Here is a 6888-nt window from a genome sequence, read left to right as displayed (position 1 = left end):
TGTTTTTCTCCCTTCGTCACCATCAGGCTTCAGGGGTCACTTTCTGTAGGTAATGGATGAACGGACACCAGTGTATGCTCCACTAGTTCAGATTTGCACCTTTAATCTTCAGACAAGGGCTCTTTGTGTTTTTAAATCAGGGTAAATACCAGATTTTGTTACATATAATTTATATAGCATTTCTTTCGCAAAATCACTATTTCTAAAATCGACCATTGTTTCTCTTCTGTAGTTTTTTGTTATCCAAAAATCAGTCATTCAGGCCTGGGCGAGGCGTATTTTATATTAATTGTTTTGCATGACCCTCAGTTTTCCTCCAGTGCAATCATGGGGCCCTTCTGGGTGCTGGGACCCCGAGGGTCAGCAAGTGCGGCAAGGTGTGTTGTCACATAAAGCCTGGCCTCCTTCCCTCCTTTGGGCCTAACATTCCTGGGACCTTGTGCCTGTGGGCATGGGGGAGTCTCAGGAGCTGTAGCACCATGGGATGAGCTTCCGACGAGGATGCTCAGGACTGCCGCCATATTACACTCACCTGTGGAACTTTTTCATCATTCACTGGTTTGGGGTCCAACCCCAAACCAATTAAATTGGATTTTGTGAGGATAGGCCCTTGGCATGGTTATTTATTAAAAGCTTGCCAGCTGTAATTAGGGTTGGTCTGGGAGGTACAGCTGCTACACAATTGCTCTCCAGACCACAGCTGGAGACTGGGCCCAGTACCCCAGTAACTCTAGGTATCCTGCATCCCATCCACCCTCCTCAGAATCACCCCCCTTCCAGCTGGGACTTCATTTTCCCTGGATAAGTTTAGTTCTGGGTGCAACCATGTGCCAAACTTAGTTTCTCTGTGACCCTCCTTACTTTCCCAGGCCACAGAAGCAGACTGCTAAGAGCAGAAAACTCCAGAAGAGGCAGCCCAGTGGGTCAGCGTGCTTGGTTTGAGGAGGGACTGGTGGAAATGTGTGTGGCTTTCAGTCCTTATAGAAAGGACTAGACCCTATCATCACGCCCCCCACCCCACCCCACCCCCACCCCCCGCCCCCGAGTCCCTGCCTGCGGGTATTTAGTGCTGACACTCTCCTATTTCAGTTGGATGTGCCCTGACTCACCTGATGAACGAGAGTTAGAAACCACAGGTATTTTTCACCTCAGTCTTAGCTATGCTGCTAAGTATTTAACTTCTGGTACCTCTTCAATATTTGGAAGAACTGCAAAATAATCCTGGAATTATCTGTTAGCCCTCTCTCTCACAACCTATATTCAATCCTTTACCATATGATGTTAGCTGTACAGTTAGAATCTTTCCAGAATCCAAACACTTCTCATCACCTGTGCCACCCACGCCATATAGCCTAAGCCGCCACCATCTCTCATCTGTGCTGTTGCAGTGGCCCCTTGCAAGGTTTCTCTGGCTGGCCCTTGTGCCCTTCAGGCCATTCTCGACAGAACAGACAGAACAATCTTGTTGACACCTGGGTCAGACCTGGTCTTTACTCAAAACCCTCTGTGCGTTTCCATTTCATTCAGCATAAAATCAAAGCTCCTTGTCATGGCTTAAAAAAAATCTCTCTGTGATTTTGCCGCTTCTTGGTCGCTCTTCACTTTGCTGATCTCACCTCCTACAGCTTACTCCTTCCAGTGGCTCCATTCCAACTACATTAGCCACTAGTGCACCTCAGAAATTCCCACCTCAGGGCCTTTGCACATGCCCTTCTCCCTGTCTTGAGTCTTATCTTCCTCCTGCCTGCATGGCTCAGTTCCTCACTGCTTTTAAGACCCCTGCACAGATGTTAGTACCTACCAGGGAGGTCTTCTCTGACCCCTCACATGAGATAGCACCCACCCTCTTTGCTCTCTGTCCGCCTTTCTCCACTCTAAGCTTCCTCTTTGCACATACCGCCCCCCAACTTTGGCTGCTGCTGATGTTGCTTTTCTTAATTCTCCCTCTCCCACCACCAGAAGGGAAGCTCCATGAGAACAAGGTGTTTTACTGCTGACATCTCAGAGGCTGGAACAGTTCTTAGCACCTAATAGATACTTGATAAATATTTGGTTAATGCTTTGTACGAATTGTTGTAAATCACAGAGTTATACAGGCTGGTAAGGAACACCTGATCTTGCCGCGCAGGGGGAGACAGGAGCAGGGAGGTATTGGGGCTTGAACAGAGAGAGGGCTCCTGCAGTGTGGGGAATGCTCCATCTTTGGAAAAGCCTGAGGGTGGGGGCTTGCCTGGAAAATATTTTGTGGCAGCTCTCCTTTTGGGCCACAGTATGGCCTTATCCATGTTTTAAAGAAGCGTTGAAAGGCTCTTCCAGCTGGACATACGGGAAGGCACAAGGTAGGCTCTCGGGAGTGGGGAATCGGGCCCCAGGGCCGTTGATTCCCGTTGCAGACCCGCCCCAGGCAGAGCTGCTTAAATGCAGGGCTGCTTTAGGCCTTGGTCACTTTCAGCCAGTTCTGAACCAGATGGTGTTTGGGGGTCACACTGTCCGGTTGCGCAGAGCAGGGTCTGAAGGTAATTGATAAGAGGAAGAACAGCAGTCCACAATAGGGGCAGCAGGGGAAGAGGAAAGCTAAGGTTAGGGAAGGAATTGTATAACCAATGGGACTTCGTCAACCTCATTTGACCAGGCTTTGTGGGGAGGATTCACTGTGAGTACGAGTCCTAAGGACATATTGCCGGCCTTTTGGGAGGATTTATGCAGTGAGAACCTGCCGGTCACACGCTGTGTCTGCCCCCTGGAGCTAAGAATGCAAGCTGGGCTCTGTCCCCTTGTGGGCAAAACAGGTACTGTCATGGGTCTTCCCTTTAGGGGTCTTAAAGGAGACACAATTGATTAAAAGCTAATTTCTGGGGACCCCACTACTTTTTGCTGATCTTTCTGTGCGCATGATATAGGGACGAGAGCTGTGTTATCGTCCAGGGAGATGGTGCTCGTGCAGTTAAGCAGAACTATTTTTGTTTTTAAGTAGGCTCCATGCTGGGTGCAGCCGAAGTGGGGCTTGAATTCATAATCCTGAGATCAAGACCTGAGCTGAGATCAAGAGTTGGAGACTTAACCAGCTGAGCCACCCAGGTGCCCCTAAGAGGAACTATTTATTTATTATTATTATTTTTTATAATTATTTTTTATTATATTATGTTAGTCACCATACAGTACATCCCCGGTTTCCGATGTAAGGCTCGATGATTTATTAGTTGCGTATAACACCGAGTGCACCATGCAATACGTGCCCTCCTTACTACCCATCACCGGTCTATCCCATTCCCCCACCCCCTCCCCTCTGAGGCCCTCTGTTTGTTTCTCAGAGTCCGTAGTAAGAGGAACTATTTATTAAGGTGGATGCCCTCCCTTGGTTCTGGAGGGAAAGCAGACAATTGAGCCAGCACTGCTAGCAAAACTCTGGGGTTGGTCTTTAACAGCTGAAGTGAGTGGTTCAGAGAGAAAATCTTAGATTTGAGCCTTGAGTAGTAATTAGAGGTGAACCAACATTTTTCTTTCCTTTCACTGATCTGTGTGGTGCCACAGGGTCCTACCCAAAGTACCAGGAAAGATTACTGAGTCTTACAAAGAATAAAGAATAGCTCTCTGATACTAGCATTAAAAGAGCAAAATCTTTTAGGTCATTCCGTCATGCCTTCTTCCACTCAATCAATATTTACTAAACATTTATTGAGCAAACATTTGTGAAACATCTATTATATTCCAGGCACTGTGCTTGGAACAGAGATTACTGCAGGGAACCAGACAGATGGGGTTTCTATCCTCATGAAACAACGAGATAACTTTAAAAATCAGGAAATATAAATAATGTATTGTGCTAGTGATAAGGGCCACAAAGAATAAACTATAGAGTAGTATGCAAGCAAAACGGAAGCTGTTCACTCACTCGGGGGTTTCTGGGAAGGCTTGTGTGAGGGAAGGAGGGACCCACAGGATTTAACCCACAGGATTTAAGCAGGCAGATTGGGGACGGGGAGTGGAGTCAGGAACATTCCACAATGAAAGAACTAGATGTTAAGAACCTTGAATTGGAAGGAAGCTTGGTGAGTTTAGGGAACTGAAAAGAGGAGTGTATGTAGGGTTAGAGAGAGACACAGAGAGAGAGAGTGGTTTGAGGTGAGGCTCTCTATACAAGGTCTGGCAGGCAGAGGTCAGGACAGTGGTCATTATTTTAAGACTTATGAAAAGCCATTGACACATTTTTGGTGGGAAGGGGGTGACTAGCACAGGTCCAGAACTAGATTTGTGTTTTAAAAAGATTACTATGGTATAATAAGGTTGACAAAGACCAATGGGGAGCCCCGATTCAGCTTCTAATAAGCACAGAGCCCTGCATCAGGAAATGTTACGGCTGGAAGGCTTTACCAACTCTAAAATTATCAGCTGTTTTCACCTCGTGCATTCCAGTTTCCAGCCACTTTTAAAGGAGGTCGGTGAGAACCTGGGAATTAAGCTCAGGGCCACAGAGCTAGTTAGTGGCAGAGTCAGTGTCAAGACAGGAACCTGGCATTCGGGAATCCCAGGCCCCTCCTCCTTCTGCCCTAGCTGGGTGCTTCTGAGAAGGAGCTGGTTTGTTCATTTGTTTGTTTTTAAAATGAATCTGATTCTTTAGGGCCTCAATGATTATGTGGGGTCAGGGGATAAGCATTCATCTTCTTTCAGGGAATCTTATCTGATTTTCAGGGGAGCTGGAACTGGCCTGGAGAGGAGAGCAAAGCCTGGGAGTGTATGAAAGACCTGAATGCCCTTGGAGGTGCTGTGGGAAAGGCTGGGGTAATTGTCCTTCCTCAATGAGCTTTGAAGGAAGCTGCTGGGGGCTCGACCTGGGACACACAGGAGAAGCCAGATATGCTAAGATCAAAGCGTTCTCAGAAGTGGAAATCTGAACGGACAGGGGGCCTACCAAGTAGCTGTTAGAAAGATAGGCTTAGACAACCTCCCCTCAACCTGACTGACCTGCCCTGGGTGATGGCCTGGTGACAATCATTTCAGGGACACACATAAAGTGACAAAACAAAACAAAGCGAAACAAAACAAAAAAGACTTCCTTTGACCCCAAGGGAGAACAGGATCTCCCCTGTTCACAAGTTGGGGCTTTTCACTGTGAGGCAGAGGTTGCTAGCCTAATCCGATCCTGAACTCGGCCTGCCCAAGTCGGGAGCCGCGTGTTCTTGACACACACAAGCTCCAGTCTGACGGTCTCACTTGGAGAAAGCGAGTAGGAGGGCAGTTGGCAGGGGCCCAGAGGCTTAGTAAGGTATCGCCTGAATCCTGCAGGTCACCGCTTGTCCAGGGAACTGCTCTGCAGTTGCCAAAGGTAGCCAATGAACCCTTCAAGAATAAGGACGCTTCATGCTTCATGCCCCCTCTTTTGGGTATTAGTAAGCGTTCTTGATTTGGGGAGGTGTGTGTCCCTTTGACCAAAATGTCAATTTCCTACCCCATTTCACAGGGTTACTCCACGTCCACCACGTTCCTAAATCAGAGCTCCACCTCCCCACTCCTGGGCCTGGTGGCCAGGAGCCAGCCCCCCGTTTCCCCACGGCTCACCCTGACTCTAGGCTGGGAGGTGGAGACCACATCTCTACTCCCTCTGTGAGGTGGGACAGAGAAGCCAGAAAACTGTCATCTGAGGAGAATAGCCATCGGGGTCATTTCAATTTAGCTCAGAACCTCAGTTTGTGACAGCAGAAAGGGGACTTATGGAGTCAAGTGACTGCCACCTCCATTTGAGAAATGAAGGCCCTCAGACAGAGGTGACACGATTCTCCCAAGATCACACAGCCAGTTCGTGGCAGAAGAACGGGATTCAAAGTCTTCCACTTTTTCATCTGTTGACCAACAACAGACAGAATGGCGAGCTTCGGAATCAATGTGCGTTTACTGGGGTCTTAGGAATCGCCATCTGGAAGGCACCGAGGGACCAAGAGTGTGCTCTGCAGAGACAAAGGCGGTTAGTGTATGAAAGAGGAAAGAGAGAATTTACAGGACTTGATTTGCATGAAGTGTGGTTGGTGCCAGCCGCACATATGCTGAGCTGTTGGAATGCCCCTGGAGGGTCACAGGCAATGTTGCAAAAGAGCGTTTGCGGCCTTGTGGCCAAAGCGTGTGGCTGTTTTCCAGGATGTTGTTTGCATGGGCCTGAGGTTCGGGGTCCATCTGGGTGAGGACGCGCTTCAGGCCTCCGGGCTCCATTTTCCGGCCCCTTCCCACGTCTGACGCCATCTTAGGAATTTTCTTTCACACACCCACTGTGCAAACACTTTTTGATTGCCTGTGAAGTACTGGGCAGTGTGTTAGAGCAAGCAGGTCCACTGCTCTGAATCATCAGAAGCCCACAGCACGTGGGAAAAGAGGCCGAATAGGCCCTTTCCGAATAGGCTTACTTTGGTGGCCTGAGAGTTTGTGGGAGCCAGCACGCATTTCCTCACAGGTGAGGCCCACTTGCAAGGTTAGAAAGAAACCTATAGGGATGCCTGGGTGGCTCAGTCGGTTAAGCACCAGTTAACTCACTCACTCACTGAGTCTTGGTTTCAGCTCAGGTCATGATCTCAGGGCCCTGATCTCAGAGTCGTGAGATTGAGCCCCTTGTCCTGCTCTGGGATTGGTGCCAAGCCTGCTTGAGAGTTTTTCCCTCTTCCCCTCCTCGCCCCCCCAATAAATACATAAAATCTTTAAAAAGGGAGGAAGGGAGGAAAGGAATGAGGGAGGGAGGAACAGTGCACCTCGATGGCTCAGTTGCTTGGGCATCTGTCTTCAGCTCAGCTCATGATCTCCGGGTCCTGGGATCAAGCCCTGCATCGGGCTTCCTGCTAAGCAGGGAGTCTGCTTCTCCCTCTTCCTCTGCCCCTCCCCACCGCTCGGTCTCTCTCTCTCTCAAAT

The sequence above is a fragment of the Ursus arctos genome, unplaced genomic scaffold (genome assembly GCF_023065955.2).
Source record: "Ursus arctos isolate Adak ecotype North America unplaced genomic scaffold, UrsArc2.0 scaffold_37, whole genome shotgun sequence".
NCBI classification, from domain to species: Eukaryota; Metazoa; Chordata; class Mammalia; order Carnivora; family Ursidae; genus Ursus; species Ursus arctos.
Note: the sequence above shows the minus strand (reverse complement) of the source record.